Here is a 22,103-nt window from a genome sequence, read left to right as displayed (position 1 = left end):
TTAAGACACACAATTATTTCATTTGGCTGGTCCCTGTAGAAAAACCACAATGCCACCACAGAAGAGACGGGCCCAATCATGCTCACCTCAGCTGCCCTTTCAGCCGCCACAAGCCCTGCTTCCCCCGAACAAAAAGGCAAAAATGTTGTTGTTTGCATAGCCTAAAAACAGATTGTGCCTTAGGAAAATAGCCAGAGGAGAAAACGACTTCAGAAATACCAAGAAAAGGCTAAAAGATGTTAGGCGGCCCTCAGCTATGCGCTCCCTGCAGAAAAGATTTTTGTTTGAAAGGTACGTGTAAACCCGTAGCATGTTTATAGATCTATTGGTGTTTGAAATTTAATTCTCCTGTGCAAGCTGTTGTATGTGGGGGGTTTATTTTACATAGGCTATGGCTGTTGTAGGTAGCAGTTCGTATTGTAATTATGGTCAATGCCGCAGCATTTCAGTCAATAGACCGTAGTGCTGCTTAGGCATGCTGAGAGGATTAAGAGACAAATGTCATGGATTATCTATTACGAGAGGGCTGTTTTGAAAAACACATGGAACAGTAGGACTTAGCAGCAGAATTTATCCTGACCACTCCTTTCCTTTGCACTTACCCATCCTTCTTTTCTGCCTGTGTTTCTCCCCATTTCTTCTTTCTTGCCTCGCATTTCCTCTCTCCTTACTCCATTTCAGCTATGTCATTACTCCTTTTCTTCCTCAGCTCTCCCTTTTTTTCCTATTTACCTTCTCTGTATCATTTTCAGAGGTAGTATGCTGGACAATGTTGCTGCAACAGCTCCTGGAGACCTGCTCGGAGTTTACTCCAGCGCTAGGTAGCTCAGATTTGGAGGTCATCCATCAACTGGATGATCCAGTTTGATGCCATTCAGTTGACGGATGACCACACAGGGGCAACACCAATATGTTCATGGCAGAGAGCATGCTAAATGTAGCCTACCATGCTTGGAGGTGTGCTGTCCTATTTATTTTGGCTCCATCTAGATCTATGTCTCCAACTTCACAGGGACAGTGAGTGTGGCCATGAAAAGAGTCCCTGGAATGGTGCAGTCACATAGCCAGTGGTAGAGACTTGGTTCTGCAACTTTGTGCATGTATGTAACATTGCTCCAGATTGCAGTTTAGCTAATCTGAATGGCACTTCAGAAGAGCTTGACTGTAAGGCCTTGAAGTGGCAGCTCTTATCAAATACGACTATTGTTGAAACACATTTCTGCATCTTAAAAATATTTAGTCTACATAATGAATCTCTATTTAAAGTTCTGCTAAACTCCCCTTTCTGCCTTTCATTCTAATAATAAATAAATTGTTTGCCTAACATTCGGGGAGATGTTTATTTTTTTTCCATTGCAAAAGAAATTCTCATGGAAAACACATTAGCAGCCTTGGAACAAAAGGCGCAGAACGGGGAATTTCCCAGTGCATTCCACTGCCTGATTGTTCTGCTCCGTGTTGAGAACCAGTTGTGTGCTCATTTATAACTACATGTTTTTGTAGACAGTCATCGGGCTGCTGGCTGGAAAACACAACAAGAGCCTGTGCGAGCAAAGAGCATCTTCAGAAGAGCCGAGCTGTGTGCTTGGATCGCATGCTGGCTTCAGGTCCACATAGGTCCATATCTCAGAAGCATATATATCTCAGAAGCACCAAGAGCCAGGATACCTGCCCCTGTGGCAGGTATTTTGTCATTACATACAGGAAGGCACGGGGGAAGGATATGTTTTCTGAGACCCAGTAATTCCCGTGTTTATTAGTTTATTGGACTGGGATGCTACAGTACATGATTTTTAGGAGTTCACAAGACTGGTAGGAGAAGAGACCCCAGGTTTCGTTTAGAGGCAGATGGAGGGATCTGTCCCAGCGTGAGAGGAGTGGTTCCTTTCTGGCTGCCACGGCCAGCGCTCCCAGACCTGTGCTAGCATACTTCAACTACTTTTGCCAAGTCAGGCAGCTACCCAAAAGTTAGGAGCCTGAGAAGTGGTATCTCTTCTGTCCTCATGGCAATGATTTCACCCTCGTGTCTTTGGCCCGTTGCAGAGAGGGACAGTGTATGGTGGTGGTAGGGAAGTCAGAGGCAGCACAGCTGCTGAGTGAGTCAGGTTACTGAGACTGTAAGCTTCTGAGAGGTTATTCTATGGGATCAGTTGTTGTGAGCAGTTTGTGCCAATTAATATTTAGATTTGGTATCTAAAGTCTCAGTGATGTGGATATAGTCACGTATGCTATCGTGTCTGAAAGTTTCTGTAGAAACAGCGCAGTTATTCCTAGAAAGCTGGTTAGGATGCCTCTGCAGCTACCTACGGAGAGCCTTCTGCAGCCCGTGTCCTCTGGCAACATTACCTCTCAGACGGGAAAGGCATGAGTTGCGGTCATTTGAGTCACCTCTTTTTTTTTTTTTGCATGGCGGGTGTATGAATTCTTCACTGTATGTTATCTTTTTCCCCTGATCTTGTGTATGTTCACGGCCATGATGCTCCAACGCATGCAGCAGTTTTCCATCCCGCCCCGGCAGTGCATGATAGTTGTGACCTCCTGTGGACTGGGAGCCTCTGCGTGTGAACAGGTTCCTGCAGCCTGGTGAGCCAACTTGTGGAGACGTTTCCTGAGGCAAAGGTGGAGTCAGCGTTAGGAGCGTGAAGGAGCATGATCAGCCTCTGACATCTCTCCATCAGGTTGATATGCAGTCATTGCACCCAGCTGGGTGGGTGCAGGGGATGCACGGAGCTTTAGCACTGCTGCTGGGACAGGTGTTCACCTTTCAGGAGGCATTTGCAGGAGCAAAGCCACCATAAGCAATTACATCTATATTGCAGAATAAACATATTCTGAAGGCTCAATGAATGAACCAAACAGCTGAATTGTGTAATTTGTAAATGCGGCTACTATACCCCTTCAGTAATTAATTTTTTTCGTATACTCTGTGCCAAGCTCCCAGACAGAAGGAGAGCTTTCTGACTGCTGCAAGGTGTGGCCAGACTCTCATGCGCTCTGCCTCAAATTCCTTGGCCAGTGAGTCCCCTTTAAGGAAATTTGCCCTAGCAGGTCAGCAGTGCCTCCTGCCAGTATGCTGGAAGGGAGATGGATGAGTGTGAAGCATTCATTGCTCAAAGAATTAGAGAAGACTCCATCCACTGCCTGAGCCCTCTGCCCTGTGACTAGCTTTGCTTGGCCAGCGACGGGGTGGAAAGCTAAAACTCGGACCCCGCAGTCAGCCAGGTGGTAAATTATCGCCTTCCCACATTCTGCTAACCGTGTTTTCTTTCTGCGAGGGGATTAGAATAAAGTCACAGGAAACTAGGCTGCATGGAGAAGCCTAATGAAAAGCTGGAAACGGGGTATTTCTCACTTAGGAAAGAAAGTTGGAAGAAGTTGAGGAGGCAGAGGCAGGCTGGAGAGGCGCAGCATGGTGTGCTGGCAGCAGCGCAGCTCCGTGTGTGCACTGGGACAGGGATGCCGGTCTGAAAAAACAAGCTGCCGGCAGGTACGTCTTGAGCAAGGTCCCCAGGCCAAACCTTTGGCCACAGAGCAGTGTTACCAAAAAAGACCTTAAAGCCAAAGAGGGCAACCGCTGCGACTCAGAGATGTTTCGGCTCGGTGTGGCCAGCTCTGTTAGTTTTCCTGACAGGCTCTAAATGCATGGAGCGAAATGCCTGAGAGCATAAAGGAGACACCTTTTAGCGGGGAAGGAGCTTGACAGAGGTTTGATGGGAAAGGTCTGAAGTTCAATACACGCTCTGATGTCTGAGTAGTGCACTCCTCAGGGGTCCAAACCTGCTGGTGTAAAGTAGAACATCTTTATAGCAGCTCTAATTTGTGCTGATGGCTGAGTTGGCCTCTGGCCAACGCAAAGTTGGGGCAAGCAGAAGGAAGGCTTGCAATCACCTCTTCTCCCCACCAGAGCCGTTGCTGTGCCGAGCATAAGCTTGGCTCAGTGTGGGACTGTGTCACTGAATGCTTCATAACAGAATGCATCAGGTCCAAAGCATGCATTCTGGTCTATCAGATAAGCAATATGCCTTTTTAAAATTGTCACCGGCACCTTTATACATGCCAATTCTGGTGATAATTGCTGAATTTCTACATTTAGAGGAAGCAAGCGCTTCATTAATATCACAATGTGCTATTGTTTATTGCACGTGTTCTGTTCCTTCTAAATATAGAATTTAGGTAATTATCACTGTGGCTATTTATTTACTCATTACAGTTCAAATGTAGATACCTAAGATCTTGCAGTAATATTTATTTTTAAAAGTTTGGAATCTCTGAAAAATCTCTCCCTTAGATGGGTTCAGCTCTTAGCTTCCTATAAAAATTTCATATCGCATTTTTGGATGGCCATCTGGTTTGTTGAAGCCTGGAAAATCTGCCTTACACCAACGCAGAAATTTTGCTTAACAAAAAAAAAAAAAAAAGCCAAACAAAAAAAAAATAAAACCACCACCCCCCCACTCCCCAACCCTTAAAGAAATCAAAGGCTTTTTGCTGCATTCATAGCAATTAAAATAACATTGTATCTATCTTTTGTTAGTCTTTAGTGCCGAAGGATTGCAAGGACTTCACAAAATTAACATATGGAAAATATTCCAGGAGATACGAGTATTTTTCTTGTGTTGTATTAGTGGTGAGAATACACTTGTTTTTTTGTCTAAAACACTGAGGAACCTTGGACTTGGTCTACCACAAACTTCAGTTGCCCTGTGCAAGGCATGCCATCCATACCCATACTTGCAAGAGCTGGCTTGCCAGTTGACTAGAAAAGGAAGAGGCTCTAGAAGTTGAAGTTTTGGACTACCTATAAATTCTGCTTTATTCTTGCAGCACACAGTGTTGGGCTTATCTAACAGCAACTCAGCTCTCATTCCAACACAATACGGCTTGCATCATGTTCTTGCAGCAGAAAAATGGCAGATTAAACCCACGGTGTGTAACGCTCCAGAACTGTGCTGCACTGCAAAGCACAAAACACTGTCTGAGATGTTCCTGTGAGTCCCACTTGGCTGAGACCTGGATGACTGCAATGGTGCTGGCAAGCAAACGTGGAGAATGACAATGCAGGCTCAGGGTGCTCGTGTCTCTCTCTCCTATTGGTAAAGCACAGCTGTTTGTATTACTAGAGGTGTTCGGGGCTCTAGTTTTATGATAGCTTCTCCTTGCATTGGACTACGCAAACAGAAAAAAAGTTCTTGTTGCAAAGAGATTGTGCGTGGTCATCTATTTTAAAAATGCCCATGCCTAGCGGGGAGTTGTGAGAATGGCCGTGAGATTGTGTGGTGTCTTTAGACTTGATGCTCCTCACAGGTTAAATAAGAAGCATCATTCCAGGCTCTGAATGGTGCTTGGTATTAACAGCAGAGGTCCTGAACAGCAGCCTACTGACAGTGGCATACTAATTGCTGCTTGTGCTTCTGAAAATTGGTGAAAATTTTTGATGCAGAAGGTACCGTTTAATACATATAACAGAGGAAAATACAGAACACATCTTTTTGGAGAGCTTGGCTAAAGTATAGCTTTTAGTAATTTTCCACTTCTGGTGATAGATCACTGTCTTCACTTTTTGGGCAGGTATAATAATAATTAATTACTGTCAATTATTTATGTAGCTCCAGGGAATTGCAAAGACTTTCTTGCAAAAATTACAGGTCAATGGCCCAAGGAACATTAAAATCCACCAACATTAACACAGGAAGGATTACACAGAGCAAAGGGTGGAGGGGGGTAAACTGTGGAATCCTGGAAAGAAAGTCCACAGTAGACTTGCTGTCCACTGGATGTGGCTGTTGCAGTCAAATTACGGTCAAGACCGAGCCTGCTCTTCATGCAGAGTGCCTCTGAATATTGCCTACACATGTGTACGTAGGACATCCTCCAATGTATTTAAGGACTAAGGTGCCTGGTGATTTCCCACGCTGCTGAGCAGGTGTAGAGATGGGGAACACACGGTATTCTGAGCTACTCTTTTATAAACTGATGCAGACTAAATCCAACAAGGCTTGGTAATGGCTTTGGGATTTGCCTACAAAGAAAAGGTAATTAGGTCTTGCCTCATGTTCGCTTATCTTTCATCAAAAAAGAAATTTGAAAGCAATGCCCAAATAGGTGTTAATTGTGTTTTAAAAATAATTTTTCTTTGTTTATACTTTTAGGAGGTTTTTGCTGATTAATCTTGTTTGTTTGTTTTTGTCTTTTGCTACTGTACTGACTGATCAGGGCACTAGACTGCTGCAAGGTGTGTTGTGCTTTTGTTCTTTTTTCTTCTTGTTTTTAGTGCTGAAATGATTATTGTTCTCCATGTATTTATTCATTGTTTTAGGTACATATAGAGAAATAAGCATTCCTGTGAGGCATTGCCTGTTCATGCTGTGGTAGTGTGTTTTGCCTTTCTTTGATGTATGGCATTTAAATTGTTTGCTCACCTCTCTTTTCCCTCCTGCCAACCTCCCATTACCATGAGCTTGTCCTACATTTGTTGGAACATGCTCAATTAGAAACCCCCCCTGCTCTTTTTCCTCTGTTCTGTGCAATTTCGTGTGCATTTTGAGTGCTTCTTTTGCATGTCCCTTCTTGTGGTGGCGTTATCAGCACCTTTCTGGATCCTCAAATTTGCAGAGACCCTGGTCATTCTAGGTACAAAAAGAGTGTGCACCTATTGGAAATTAATTTTTTTTTCTGCCTAAACCTCCTTTCTCTTCAGGTTTACAAGAAAAGAAAAGGTTGTCAATTTCAGGTTGCTAATTTAGCAAATAGTTTGGGAGTGGTTTTCTTTTTCTTTTTCTTTTTGTTTTCCACACTGGTTGCCTGTTCCATAGAATTATAGATTCATAGAATCATTTAGATTGGAAAAGATCTTTAAAATCAAGTCCAACCATAGTAAGGTAGCCAACTCTCTGGCTAGAGGAGAGGCACTAAAAGACACATTAATTGTTGCAGATGTACATCGTGAACATAGTGAGGCTTTTGACAGTTCCTTACAATTGATCTAAACTAAAGCACCAGGCAGAAAATAAAAATCTATTTGCAAAATGACATTCAAAGTGGTTACCAATGGATTTCTGTCAAAATGAGTTTCTGTAAGAATCACTCTTCATCTGGTATTAACGAAAACTCAAATCCTGGATGACCACATGTTGTGTTGATCAGCTTTGTGCATGGCATGGGATGTTGGAGGAGTCCTGGATGCTGGGGTCCAGAAGCAAAAAGAGTCTTGGCAGATTTGTAATGCCAAGACTCTTGTTGATGCAATTCAAGTAGAATAAATGCAAATACCTATGTTAGGCAAGACATGCCTAATCTATACATGCCTTCTGTCTGGAGAGAGTGAGATGCAGGGTTGTGGGGCCAGTCACAGCTGGAATGAATTATCCGCATTATCCTGTTTTGAAAAAAAAGAAAAGAAAAAAAAAAAGAGAAGTTGTATCTATACTGAAACAAAGTTTGTCTATAAGGGATGAGGAAACCGTCCTCTTCTGGCTGATGACATCATAATTGAAGGGAAGTCCAATTATTTCGCCTTCTCCCAAGGAAGTCTGGATTATTGGCTTTTTCTATGGCTTTTTGCAAAGAGAGTGATTGGACATCCAGAAAATATGATCTGCTAGGAAAGACTGAATGAATTTGACTTAAGCAGGTTTGAAAGAGATCTTGGTGGCAAAGGGTTTAATAAAGCTCTAGTTTTGCCGTGAGAAAGGTGACAAGTTTCCCTGTGGCCAACGAGTAGGTGAAAAAACCAAAAAACCAAACCCAACATTTAAACTACAGCAAGAAAAACTGCTTGCTAGGGTTAGGCTGGCAGAAAAGAGAATTACTGGAAAAGATTTCATGGTGTTTCTAGGCAGTGTCCGTCATCAAAGACCTTTAGGTGGGAGATCTGGCGCAAGTACCGTGTGTGGTGGGGGAAAATTTGGCTTGTACTGGTGGAGAGGGATTGAACCACCACAGCTCCTACTGCTATTAACTTTCCAATAGTGAAACGACATAGCTGGCAGTTCACTGACTCCACACTGCGCATCCTGATGTTTTAAATTCAGCCTTATGAATTTAAATATATGCTTATATAAAAACAGCTATATTTTCGTGACTGGCTGATTGAAGGTGCCACCACAGCACCTGTCTCAATGCACTCTGAATTGCACCTCAGAGGACTTTTAGAAGGACCTGATAGACCTAAGTGTGCCATCAGTGGGATTGGCCTGCTGAAGGACTTCTCTGGGGGCCCGTCGGCATTCAGACCTCCTTTGGCAGTGTAAGTGAATTTCACCTAAGTATCTTACAGTGGAATAAATCGTTCTGCTGCTACTGAAGGAGGACGGTTTTGACCTGTGGGTACAAATTCTGGCAGTAAATGGAATTATCCTAGATTAACATCAGTGGAAGTAATTAGGTGGGAAAATATGGAAAAGTTTTCTATATATCTTCTAAAAAATATTCATAATCTAGATGTTCCTTGGGGAAGTTTCACCTTTGTTACTTTTTTTTTAAGTCAAAGATTTTTGTCACTCAGCTTCCTTTAAACTGAAAGAAAAGTCTGTTTTAGATCTAAAAATCTGCATTTATATTCTTTCTTTTAAAGGAAAGGTGTTCATAAAAAATTAACTGTAACTAGATACATAAACCTGAAAATTGGAAATGCTGAACAGTTGTATTTATGATTTTGCCAGTCTGCTTCCTTTCCCTTATATGAAATTTATTTTCATCCCCTGTCAGCCCTTGCCCTTTGCTATTGTGATTCCTACCTTGGAAGTCTGCATTTTAAAGAAGAAAATTTAGATCAGTGGGTCTCAATTGCCTATTAAAGATTAAAATATTAAGATGTTTTCAGTGAAGAGTGTTAAAGACAATAAAACACTTTCAGTCTGATCAAGCGTGTCCTGCCTCACCTCTTTCTTCAGTATCAAACCAGGTTCTGTGACCTGTAGAATTAAATTAAATTTCTGCAAATGCCGTTCTTCAAATAATGAAAGCTGTTAGTTTTAGGATAAGGTTATGCAAGGAAATGGACCCTGTAAGATTAGAAATTTTGATTTTTCTGACATTTTTCCCCCCGATTGGTCAATGGAAATAAAAAATGCTTGGTTGAAATGAAAACAAATGTCAGATCAGAGCTTTCAGAATGGAGTATTAGGTTTTTGATTAGCAGTTTGAAAGTAAATATTTTTTCTTTTTCCAGGCTGAACAAATTTAGCATGTGTTCACTGAGATCAATACTATTCCGTTTACAGAACCAATATTGGAGTAGAATTATGCTTTTAGGATTTACGTGGATATAATTAATACATTACTACTTTTTTTGGTCTGTTTTTTTTTTTCCTCTTCATTGCTGTTGGGACTAAGATTTTTGTCACTGTAATATTTCAGGGCAGAATCTCAGCCTTTGTTTCCCACTTTTTTTTTTTTTCTTATAGCTAGTAGTAAGAATTAAATGACAGTATTTGAGTGTGTTAGACTTATTTAATATATAACCTGCTGTTAACAGACACAAGTCCTTTGCAGACCCTTTCTCACATAGAGGCGCAGTCTCTGTCTCAGTTTAAATTATCAACTCATACAGGTGGCTGCTGGTTTAGTAGCAAACTGCTTACACGATGCTCGATAATATGTTTTTTTTTTTTATTCTCTGCTGTGTTCAGAAACAAAGTTCCATTAGTACTTAGGATCAGCAAAACCAGGGAGAGACATCAACTCAGGGTGTTTCCTCCCAAGGTACAGCACTATTACAGCTCAGGATATTTACACACAAGTTTATTCTGTACTGGGTGAAATTAGCAACTTTGTTTACAAAAATACCATCCCTCCGATCAAGTGAAAGTACATGCCAAATCACAAGTGTATCTTAGTCTTTTATGTTGACCTTAATGAGGCTTCCAAACTAATACAGGAAGCATATGGTATTTTTGTTCTTTTAAATAGCCTTTTACCAGCACTCCTCCACACAAAATGTTCCCACACTCACAGGTAATGCAGCCCTAAAAATTAATCCTTAAAAGTAAGTAATATCACGGTGGAGGACGGGGTAGGGAGGAGGGAGCTGCTAGACTGGGATTGGAGATCTTTGCTTTGCTCTTGGCTCTACCACCGAGTCGCTGCATCACTAGAGAAAAGTCACTTACCGTCGTGTTGGGTCCCTCTGTGCTGTGAACCTTCCGGATGGTTTTTTTCTGTAGCACCTAGCACAGTGGTCCCATAACCTCTGCAAGGAGGCATTTGACAAAGTATGTGGCACCTTCCCTGCTAATCTCTAAACCCACTCAAAGGATAGTTCTATTTACCATGGGCACTGGTACCAAAACTGGGTCACAGGCACTCAGAAGTGCCCTTGCCTCCTGAGTTATTTCTCATGGTTTCCCGATGACCAGATTTAGCACAATTTGTGGGTTTAAATGGACCAAATCTATTTCATGGAGGAGTACATTGCAATGAATTTTTCAGAAGAAAGCAGTTAATGTTTAACTGCTGCGATCTGTATATTTGAATTCAAAGTGCAGTGCATACAGTCCTCACTTTGCTGATACAAAAATGCCTCACTACAAAAATCAAGTTCTTCCCTTTGGATAAAATGTAGTAGAAATGAGAATTCTAGCTTATCTCCTTATTTCATTTTGGCCTGTTTGTTTTCCCTTCATTTCATTTGATTGCATCTGACCCTTATTTTCACCTGATAAAACCTGTCGAATGCTTCAGAACTGGCACTCAAAAAGCAAAAGCTAATCCTCAGGGATGCAAGGCTTTCTGTCGCGATGCACAATCTGCTTCGTGCCACTAATGACAATATAAGACTATTAGAAGTGAACTGAATAGATGAAGAATGGTCTTTGCATTAGGGTAAGGAGACTGTCACTCTGCTGGCAGCCCTGCAGAGCGTCACATATCAAAGCTACCACACTGAGCTAATACTGCACTTATCCCACAGCGATTCCAATGTCCTGTATGCACTCACTGTGCGCAGGGTGGACGTGCATGCACGAGGGGAGCTGACAACATGTGAGAAGGAACTGTAGGAGACGAAATGAATGTAACTTTCATCTCTGCTTTTTTACAATAAAAAAAACTTGTAGTGACAGCATATAATCAAAATCCTCACGTACGTTCTTTTTTTTTTTTTGTTTTGTTTTGTGTTTTTGTTACCACTAAACAGTTAGAAATGGAAATAAAATTTTGGTTTTAGCATGTTTAAGAAGAAATGAGGGGGAAAGTGGTTGAAAAAGTAGGAACAGTGTCCTCAGCAGCTGCTTCAAAACCAGGTAGCATTGTTCTTTGAGTGGTGGTGACTATTGAACTTACAGGTGTTTTCAGAGCTACTGTAGCTTGTTTTTTTCCTCCTAGATCACAAAGAAATAATAATTTTGGTTTGTATTTTGTTCCTACATGCAGCAAGGATAGGCTGGTAAAAGAATCCAGATAAAAAGAGAAGAAATGGCTGAATGTGCAACAGTAGTGATACTAACAGCAACTTGGTGAAGTCTTTAGCCTGACTTGTAAAGTATATGCAATTTGAATATTTTGGTTGCAAAACACATGTGGTTGTGTGTGGTGAGGATCTGGGAGGCATGTCGTACTGCTGCTGTGGTGTGTGCCCCATTTCTCAGAGGGTGGAAGGTCCTTATGGGCTCACTTACTGCCAAAATTCAGCCCCTGCGCAAGTGTCAGGCTTCAGTGCATGCGAAGATGTGTGTGCAGTTCCCATATGCTCTTGCAGGTTTTAAAATATGAGGATTAATTTAAAGGAAAAAAAATCCCATTATAAGTTATATCTGAGATCTAAGATTTTTTTTTTTTTTCTCAAGCAATGCGGTATGGCTGGTTTATTTTTAAACTCTCAAATAGCTGGGGAAAAAACCAAGGACAGCCAGAATAAATTCATCTAATCTAGATTTCTAATTTTACCATTTACCTTAAAAGAAATAGTTTAAAGACAACCAATAACCTGGGCTCAAACACATATAATAAATGATTTTTTTTTGTGAGAGGAAATCGTTGAGTAAATTTAAGAGTTTTACAGGCAGGGTTAATTAGGTTAAACCAAACTGAAATGGTGCAACGCTGACCTTTGAGAAAAATCAGCCTGTCTCTGCTCTCCATGATGTGCTGAAAAATCTTTGTGTAATGTTTTTCTTCCTCTTAATAGTTGTAGAAGGAAGCATGATTTTCTTTCTTTTTTGTTTTTTAATTTTTTTTAAAAACCAAAGACAGCACAAGTCTTCCAAATAAATAAAATTTGTTACTCCATTTTTCTAACCAAAATTCTTAATATTGGTTTGCAGACAGGACACTATTGAAATCAACCCACAGCAACACCCTATGCACTTCCAGCAGCTTTGGGCACTGCTCACCCATCACTTGTTGATCCCTGTTTGCATGGGATCTGAGCCTTGTTACACCCAATTACTTAACTCCTGATCAAGACCAGGTTGTGACCCTCCCATGACAAGGCTGCATCTGGCTAGGACATTGATGTTACCAGGGCTGTAGAGACTCTGTTACTGGTCTCAGCATATCGTGGTGTATTACTTCAGGGTGTTGAAGCTGGACAGGAGAAGACAGTGTGCTGACAACACTTGTGACACTGCCAGCGCTGAGACCCATTCAGTTCCTGCCTCTGAAGCCGTTTCTTTTCCTTCACTGCTTTTCTGCATAGCCACTCTGCCAGGTGCCCCATGCTGAAGGCATGGAATGCCTGCTTTGACTCCTACCGACCTGCGCCTTGAAAGCCGCTAACTCTTCTTCCTGCAATTCTGTTCGTAGCATTAATGCCATCATTCCTTATTTGCAGACTAAAACCACTTATGGTGAACTTAGACTTGGTTTTGTGTTAATACTGTCTACTAGCATTGAGTTTCTTCTCTCATGCTTGTTTTTTGTAATTAGGCACAGCAGTCATACCAGGTGTCATCCTTTTTATTAGGTTAATCAAGGCATCTCCTGGTCTCCCCTACAAGGCAGGCTCTCATAGTGTCTACCTGCATGCTCTGCCCCTATTTCAGCTGACGCTGACCTGTTTTGGACAAAAAAGGTAAAATTGGTCAGCCTTTCTCCTCTTTTTCATACTTTTATTATTCTTTCCTGTCTTCCCCCTCCTTTTCCTTGCCTTGTTCTGCCTTTATCTTCTTGAAATTTGCCTTCCCCTGAAGCTAAAGCAGCTTCTAGGTTTTACTTTTTGCATGGCAGCCGTGATGAGATGTCTCAGATGAGAGGGGCTGGAGGAACAGCCCCATGCTGTTTCGTGCCTGTCACCGAGATGCCCCGTTGCGACTGCCGCACCTGGCTGTGCGGGTACCACTTCTCACCAGGCAAATAAAGCATGCATGGTACGAGGAAATACCACTCACTCGTTGCGCTCGGTCCCATGGAATTGAAATCACAGCTAGGCTGTCCTTAGCCTCTGCTCCTTTTCTGATAGGGAATAAAAGTTGGTTCAAATGGATTATACAACTTTTGATTCAGCCTTTTAACTATTGAATTAAAGCTAAAGAGGCTGCCAAGGGAGGCGGGGAAGCCAGATTGGAGGGGGAGGAGGTGAGAGGTGGGAGAGGGGGAAGCAGAGAGAGGAGTGTGGAAAGTCTTAAAGCCAAGAAACTTGAAGAAATGGGGGGTGGGGGGTGGGGGGGGGGTGGAGTTAGTAAAAGAAGTAAGAGTTATTTTCAGATCATTCTCTCTGTAGTTGGCATAATTTTTAATTAGAAACTATTTTTTCTGGTATACACTGGAGAGACTTAGCTAATGTGCCACTGTCATAGCCTTCCCTCCCCCCCCTGTCCAAAGTCCCCCACGACACTGAAGGAGCCTTTTCAAAATCACAGCATCGTTGTAGGGTATGGTCTGTCGGAGCAACATTCCTTCTTCTATGGGCAAAGCACATAGCTCTCGGCAGCATCCAGCCTCTGGCACCGTCTCTGATAGCCTGCCCAAAGCTTAGTGATAGCCTGGCACGACATATGTGCTCTCATGTCATCTCATGGAGATGTATTCATTTCTGCTGGGTGCATTTCTGGAGACAGTAACTAGAGGTCCAGTTCTGCTGTCTAATATTAGATATAGAGAAAGCTTCCTAATGTTTTTGGCAGGCAAAGCCTGGCAAGAGCAATTCTGGCTCTCCCACTTCTCCACTCAAACCTCTTCAATAGTTTCTGTATCTGCTTGATTCATTTGGCTGTTAAACGAGTGAAGCGATGGTACACGGCTTGAAGGTTCCTTTACAAATTTCCATATAACTGTTATTTTGAGTTATCATTTGCTGGAGTCTGACGGAGCATCAGTTAGCTGTACAGCCCAGCAGGTGATCTTGCCTGCTGTATTTAAATTGGGACTAAATAATGCATGTTATCAGTGTCTTATAGCATGTGAGATTGCAAGTGAGTTTATATACATAACGGAATGGTTTACATTTCCACGGAAACATATTGCTGATTGAAAGAAGGTGGATAAGACTCAGCTGGGATGTTGCACACCATTTTAGTGCAGGAAATGAAAACACTTCAATTTAACCGTTCAATTAAACTAAAGAAAGAACTTAGGTGGGTGGAATACAACTACTTACATTTGGCACAGTACATGGGATAATACCCCTGCTACTGTCATTTTAAGTAGTTTTAAAGATTGGGAATGGCCAGGATTTTCATTGATGTATGGCTTTTCAACGGGTAAAACCTAACCTGCAGATTGTTTTTGTAAGTCATTTTTAAAAGGAAGAAGTGTAGACTGGAGCTTTCTGGCTTAAAACATGGGGCCTTTCAGATTGACATTACTGTTTGCAAAAACACAGTGGTGTTTGATAACAGAGCACTAGAAAAGCAATTTAAACTAGTTTTTTTCTTTGTAGGAATTTAGAAGCTTGGGAGCCAAATATACCTAATGACCATCACACTCTGTGACAGTGGCAGGGGAAAGGAATCAGTCCTCCTCAGTAAAATGATGACTGATGAATGAAAGATCTCTGCCAAGGGCTTGTGGGAAAACGATCTCCAACCTCAAATACTTACTATTAATGCAGTCACAAACTGTAGTAGTGCTATTACTATTGAGTATTGCTCTACTATACACCATAAACTGCAATGAAACAGGCCCTTCCTAGCAGAAAAGCTGTTTTCAAACCACCGCATTTACCTGTGTGCTGCTTTGGTCCCAATTTGTACTGGAAGTCATATCCCTAAAAGAGGGACTGGTTTTGCGAGAGCAGGTCATTAAGGCTGTGAGAGAGCTCTTACTACTTCCAGCTTCAATATACGAGTTTCTCTGGCTTCCCTCAGCACTTTTGTTAAGTGAGATGAAAATTTTCGTTGTTGCCAGCCTAAGGAAACTACGAGCTGTTTCAAGAAAATTCCATATTTATCTGGTTCAGCATATTCATGCATGGTGGTGAACGTGTTGCCCTCCCCTGCTTTGCCTCCAGTGTAGTTGCTTTTCATGTTGTGCAATGTGTATTTCATTACATGTTTTCAGAAGCCAAGATCAGAACAATTGCCAACTTTTAATTCACAAGAATCCTCTACTGAAACCTAACATATTTAGAAAAAGAGGCAAATTTGATCAATAGTACCTTTGCACCTTGTTAGATAAAAAAGGAAGCTGAGGCAAACATTTTTTCTTTTTTAATTTTCAATTTAATGAACTCACTGAATAGAAATGTCTACTGGGAGCTGCACAAGGCATAGGTTTGTGGCTGGGTGCAAATGACCTGTACAAAATCTTCACGAAGTGGAACTTGCTGCTCTCTTGTGCAGATTTTAGCCCCATATTGCTCCTGGTCAACACTGCAAGGAAAGGTGGAAGGATAAGAGTAGTGGAAGGATTTCTCCATTAGCTTTCCTGATTCATTTGATCAATAACCCTGTCTTCCTGACCTGTTTTAAAGCAGGCTGTTGATTTCTGCTCAGTGCCGGCTGATGTCTGCCGTTCCCATCTCCTGCTCTGAGAGCAGTACAGGGGTGGAGGAGGCACTTCTGTGTGTTTCGATACTGCTGATAATGAGCTGCCCTAACTGCATCTTCTAGATGTCTAGATAGTACTCAAAACTTTGGCTTTTGATAAACAAGGCTCTCATGAAATGGAATTAGGTCACTTCATCTTCTCATCAAGTATTACAACCTGCATATGAAAAAAGGCAACAAAACACAAGTGTGAAACTTAACAATCATCCCTACACGCTGCATGTGGTTAGGAGAGGTGGAACAGCCTGTGCATTTCTTCTCCACCATGTATTTAAGTTCATTATTTGCATTCAACAAGAGGAAAGCCTATGGCAACCTTCTGAACTTGCTCAGTTTGGGCTAAGGTTGAGGTGTGTAGGAGTATTGAAAGTTTTAAGAAATCCATAAACCGAAGTCCTATTGACTTTTGGTCAAATTAGATGCTGAAGGCCTGAATTCACAATGCAGGTTAAGTTTCCTTGCTGCTCAGGAATCAGGGAAAAATTACCTGTTACATGTGTGTTATTGCTATGTAGACTTCTACCAATTTCTTTTGGTTCTTTGAATTCTTTTCAATGCAAGTAGATTGTGTCAGCAAATAATGAAAACATGGTGAAAACACCTTTCTGTTTTATAATCTCAGCTTTGTAAAGATGTGTTTAGATAGGAAAAAAAAACCCACAAAAGAAAACAACACCAAACAACCCACTGAACAACCTTCCAGAAAACCAACCTGTGAAAATAACTTGCGGTGACAGGCACAGGGATAAGAGAGGGGTACATAACAGTTTTCCAAACTGCGTAAACTTATTATAGGTCAGAATACTGTCACGCATGTGATTAACAGCAGTCTGTCAGACAGAAAGAAATAACTATGGAAAAAAACCAAACACCCAACCACCACCCTATCCTGATTGTTATAGGAAGAACTCTGAGTCAAAAGCACTTTGAGCATATAAATAAGCAATAATGCCCCTTAAATGCCCTTTACAGTGTTCATGATGGACTGGAAAGCAGGGGGGGCAGGGCGAGGAAGAGCTGCAAAATTAATAATAATTAAAAAAATGAACTGTAGTCCAGCTCTTGGAAAGGGAAGGTGGTTTCCCTGAGATACTCGCCCCTCTCCAGCACGGGAGGTGCAGTGGGGCGCGGGTGCCTGTTGCAGCAGCATAGCTGCAGAGACTGATTCCTCCTGGCACAGCTCCTCACACGGACAAATTTCTCCAGTATTGCGTGGGCGTGTGGAACTGCAAGTGAAGGAAAGGAGATGGAGAGGGAGGAATTTTATCCAGAAAGATCTGAGAAATTTTACTTGTGTATGGTCTATAGGGTTGGGCCATCGTTTTTTGAAGAAAGTGAGACTTTTGGGACTGTCAAATGTGTTGGTGCGCTTCCTAACCGTTCCAGCTACACTGTGGATTTACCATTCCTTTTTGCTGCCCAGCAAAATACGTTTATGACCCAGCTAGCTTACAAAAGCACGAAATACATTTCAGATGTGCAGACTGTGAGTACTTTGACACAGTCATTTCCCCCTAAACATTAGGTTTCAACTCTCCACTCAGCGCAGGTGAGGAACATCAGCTTATAGGCTATCTGGTATAATAATGGTCAGAAGTCTGAACACCTGAATATTGAGGTTTTCAGGGTCTGGGCTCTTTCTGACTTAGCTTTGTGTTCTCCATGTCAGCACAGGCAGTGCTGACCCTGAGATCTGTCAGTCAAATGACAGCTGTCCGGAACAGACTACGCACAGCCTTTGCTAACTGACAAGCCTTATACTGGGTGTATACTGGATGTATATGATGTAGTCTACTAGATGTAATACTAGATTAACATCATACATGCCTTAATGACTGTGGTTTGCCTGACTTTATAGTTTAAAAGATTTCATATTTTGAAGATAGAAGGGAAATACAAATTTTTTTACCTTTTTTGATGAATACCACAAAGTCTGACAGTGGGAGCTTTACAGCCCAAATCACACAGAGCTGCCCGTCACTTTAAAGTCAGAATTACATATTTTGCTCACTCCAGTTGTAATGGTAGTCTTCAATAGAATTTACTCATCATAATAATTTGGGTAACATAAGACTGCATTATGACCTTTCACTAAGATATGGCCCTCCCCACCCTTCCCAAGCCAAAGGAAAATTTGAGTCAAATCATTGACAGAGATCCAAATATTTAGCCTGCTTTTTATGTTTTACTATTTTTTAGTAATATAAAAGGGTTGTTAATACTATTGCAAATTATTTATATCCACAAACAATAAATGAGTTCTAGTTCATATATTTTATATATCATAAGGTATATATATGAGGTAGATCCTTCTGGGTATTGAAATAATATAGACAGAAGTGTTATCTGTGATGAGATGAGATGAGATGAGATGAGATGAGATGAGATGAGATGAGATGATGGGAAGATGAGATGGTTAGGATGCCACTCTAAATGGAAAAAGTAGTGATACTGCTGAGTACTAGTAACGGAGTGGTATAAGATACCTGGGAAGACTGAAATAAACACAATAAGCTGTTAGCTCTTTCCAAGAAACCCAGAAATGCCCCAGGTAAGTGCCTAGGGCAAGTCTGAGTCTTTTATGTTAGTTATGTGCTGAATGACTGCATTCGGCTGGCTAAGAAGCTCTCATCCATTTAGATTTATTGCCAGTTTTGAAGGCTTATCTGTGTGAACTTACGGTTTAACTTTATTCTTTAGCAGCATTCATTCATCACATGAAGGAAAAGCCTAACAACGTGGGTCATTCTGAGTATCAATACATTATAAATTGACTGAAAATTGATGAAAACCAGAGCCGAGAACATTCTGAAGGGAAACATTCAGCTCCGCTTCTCCCCTCTCCAGGCATTCCAGTCTGGTGCATGTAAGCAAAGTTAGACTTCTTCCTTGCTTATTCCTAATCACTGTTGACCAGAGGTAAGCCAGCTGCAGGTACTAAGGGCTATGCTGACAGATAATTTGGGCAAGAAAAGAATAGGGTGTGGTTTCTCCATTGCCCAAACCTCACACAAATGGCTTAGAAATAAAACTTGGTGCCAGTGAAGCACGTGGGAAAGCACCTTGGTCTTCAGAAAATGGATAGAAACTTTCTTGTGGCTATTACTGCCAGAAAACAGGTCTTTTTTCTTTGTTTCATTTTGCTGCTTTTTTTTTTTTTTTTGGATGCGTGTGTGTGTGGTGTTTTTTAGGGGTTGGTTTTTTTTGTTGTTTTTTGTTTTTTTTTTTTTAGGGTGAGGAGGTGAGCTGTAGTATCTTTGTAACCTTTAGAGAGTACTCCATATAAAACACCTCCTTTCGGGTGCTCCATACAAAGCCCCTCACTGCAGGTCACAAAAGGAAAGATATACGGGCTTTGTTTCATTGTTCAGATTTCCATCTGCATGTACAGCATGAGTGGGTGTAAATCATCACAAATTCTGGTTTGGTGTACAGTCTTGGAAAATCTACAGCTTTGTAAAAGGAACCTGTGAGTTGTTGACAGCCAGCTCTTTCTGGCACTTGATGGGGAAAAAATCAAACAAAATCAAGACACTTGAGAGGATAGTATAGTATGGCAGAATAATCAGCTCCTCTCCTAGTCACTGCTTATCTTTCCTTTTAATAACTGGAGTGGTTTGTCTTTACTTTGGGGCAAATTCATTGAGTTTGCACCAGGATGATGCAGCTGCTCAACAGCCATTGTTTTCGTACAGCAACACTAGGAACAAGTAAAAATGAATGATAGCTTTAATTCCTTTATTCTGCAACCTGTGGATTCAGGATAGGAAAAATCATTTATTGGCGCAGCGGGCTTCACCTCTGGGCTCATGTTTTGGTTTAGATCACCAATGGATGTTTGTCGGTCCCTATCTACACATAGAAACATGAATGCTTGAGATGGAAAAGTATTATTAGTGCATGTTTATCACCATTGCCAAAGCAAAATTTTCCCCTATAAATCCCTAGCAGACATTTGCTACAACAGCAAGCATCACATAACTTGGCACATTTAAACTTCTGCTCCAGAGTACTCCAGATGTGAAGTATTGTATATGTTGTGTTTGTGAAAGAATACATACTGGTATTCTAGGGTTGCCTTTACAGAAATAACACTTCCTTGAGCAAAACCCTGCAGGACTGTGCCCTTGTGTTTTGAGGTTTGTTGTGTAGATGCGCGATTGGTTACATGGTTTTGTACAAGTGTGGATCTGGTTAGTTTTATTAGTCTCTCCTTTTCATGAATGTCAAATTCAAAACAGAGGTATGGGAGAAGTAACCCTCTGAAAATTCTTAAAATAAGGCAGCTTTTGTAGTGTGACCTGAAATACTAGCAAATATCCAAGGGACAGATTTTTTTTTTTTTTGTTATCTTAGATTTCATAAATCAAGAACAACAGCAAGATAAAATGACAGGCTAACCACTGTTCTGTTTTTTTCCATCTCTGTGTTCTCTTCTGTATTAGCTTGGTGGACTTTTCCCCCCCTCTTTTTTCCTTTTTTTAATGATTTAATTATCTTTTCTTGTTTCTATGTACCAGTTAAACTGCACTGCCATTTTTCCTACAGGATCATCTTTAGAAATGGGTGTGTATTGTATGCATAACTAGATAGAGAAAATTATGGGATTAGGTGATTAATCACCATTCTTCACCTCCAGCCAAAATTCTGATGATTAAACCCACCTCTTCAGCATGTAACTTCTGAAACCCAAATCCTTTCAGCCTGCTTTTTTAGAAGAGATATTTCACACGAAATTTTGTTTTCTGGGCATGGTTGATACTGAACAAGACTCTTCAGTTCTGAGAAACACTCACTCATGTTTATGCTCCTCTGACATTTATAAAGCAAGTATTCCCACACTTTCTTAACTGTGAAGATACTCTAGACTCTGGACAACTGGCAGGAAAGTGTAAGGGCTGGTGCACAGCACACATAAGTCTGCTGCAAAAAGGAGTAGAGTTGGAGGTACAGCTACTTAATTTTGCATGTAGTAATGCAATATCTTCAGGAGAAGCAATTGGTGTAGCTTCACCACAGACATACCTGTTTGTGAATAGTTAAGGAGGTTGTATGGTGAAATGCATTCAAGCTTCCTGAGGCAAAAAGGAAATGTGAAAGTGCCTTTCCCACTTTTTGCTGTTGTGTTAGGAAAGCCTATTCACAAAATGATCTGCCACCCTGCCATGCCCCTAACCGTGCAAAGCAAGATGTCAAGGGCTCTTTAAAACATGCTTGAAAAGACATCTGCAGGGACAAAACAGTCACCCCGTTGGTGGCCGGGAAGTCTGCGAGTTTGGAATAAACTTGGTGTCTGTTTGGTGCAGCCTGCAATTTACCGATGAGTTGGATGGTACCAACACGGCAGGCACCACCTACATGAGTTCTGTATTTCTGGTTTGTAGACCTTTCACTGGTTCAAAGCAGGTCTTACTGCACAGCAACTATTGAAATTAAGGCGTTTTAGACAGTACCTTAGGAAAATTGGAAGTCACCTTGCAAGACTCCCAGATTTTATCTTTTTTTCTCTCCCCCCCCCCCCCCCCCCCCTTCTTGTACACTTTCACTTCTGTTGTAAAGCTAATCACAGTTCCACATGCATTCTTTCTCAGTGGTAATTAAGAAACAAGCAACAAAGCCTAGTGCATCACACATTGCTTTGGGATTCAGTGTTCTTGTGTGTGTGGGAAAGATTCACCACAGATATTTGGTGTTCAGCAATTAGTTGTATTCTTGGTGTTACTGTATCACATACCTGTAACAACAACAAGAACAATATATTATTAATATTATTATTATTATTAATTATCATCATTATCATTATTATCATTATTATGTCTATGCATTTATAGAATTCTAATAAAAAAACCCCACGACTAAATGAAAAATATTGGACTACTTCCCATTCCAATGGTAAAAGAAAAATAAACCCAATGCTTGAAATTGCAGTATGAAGGGCTATAATATGTATTTATACACTACTGAATGGGGCTGCCTGGGTTCATTGACCCCAGTCTGGCTGGTGCTGAATGTACAGAAATAAAACCATCCCCAAAAGATTGCAATCAAAGGGTAAAACAAGAAACAGATGGCTGGTCCTGCATGGGGAGTGTTAAAAATAAGAGGAAATTGACTGGCACAGTAGGCAGTGGTCTCGGCACACCAGCTGCTTAACCATGGACAATTTTTTTAAAGTATCAT

The 22,103-nt window shown here is 41.3% G+C and overlaps 2 long non-coding RNA genes across 2 annotated transcripts; both read right to left on the bottom strand.

The window, feature by feature from the left end:
- Positions 1 to 1,749: 1,749 nt before the first annotated feature.
- Positions 1,750 to 4,406, bottom strand: LOC129782783 (uncharacterized). Its single transcript, XR_008744902.1, has 2 exons — positions 3,678 to 4,406; positions 1,750 to 2,608 (listed from the first exon to the last, which is right to left on the bottom strand). It is a non-coding gene; the product is annotated as an uncharacterized LOC129782783 (long non-coding RNA).
- Positions 4,407 to 4,787: 381 nt separating this feature from the next.
- Positions 4,788 to 10,418, bottom strand: LOC114012031 (uncharacterized). Its single transcript, XR_003554226.1, has 2 exons — positions 10,110 to 10,418; positions 4,788 to 7,375 (listed from the first exon to the last, which is right to left on the bottom strand). It is a non-coding gene; the product is annotated as an uncharacterized LOC114012031 (long non-coding RNA).
- Between the last annotated feature and the right edge of the window lie 11,685 nt (positions 10,419 to 22,103).

Source organism: Falco peregrinus, chromosome Z (genome assembly GCF_023634155.1).
Source record: "Falco peregrinus isolate bFalPer1 chromosome Z, bFalPer1.pri, whole genome shotgun sequence".
Classification (NCBI taxonomy): domain Eukaryota; kingdom Metazoa; phylum Chordata; class Aves; order Falconiformes; family Falconidae; genus Falco; species Falco peregrinus.
The sequence above is the reverse complement of the archived record's forward strand: the minus strand, read 5'-3'. Positions and strand labels throughout refer to the sequence as shown.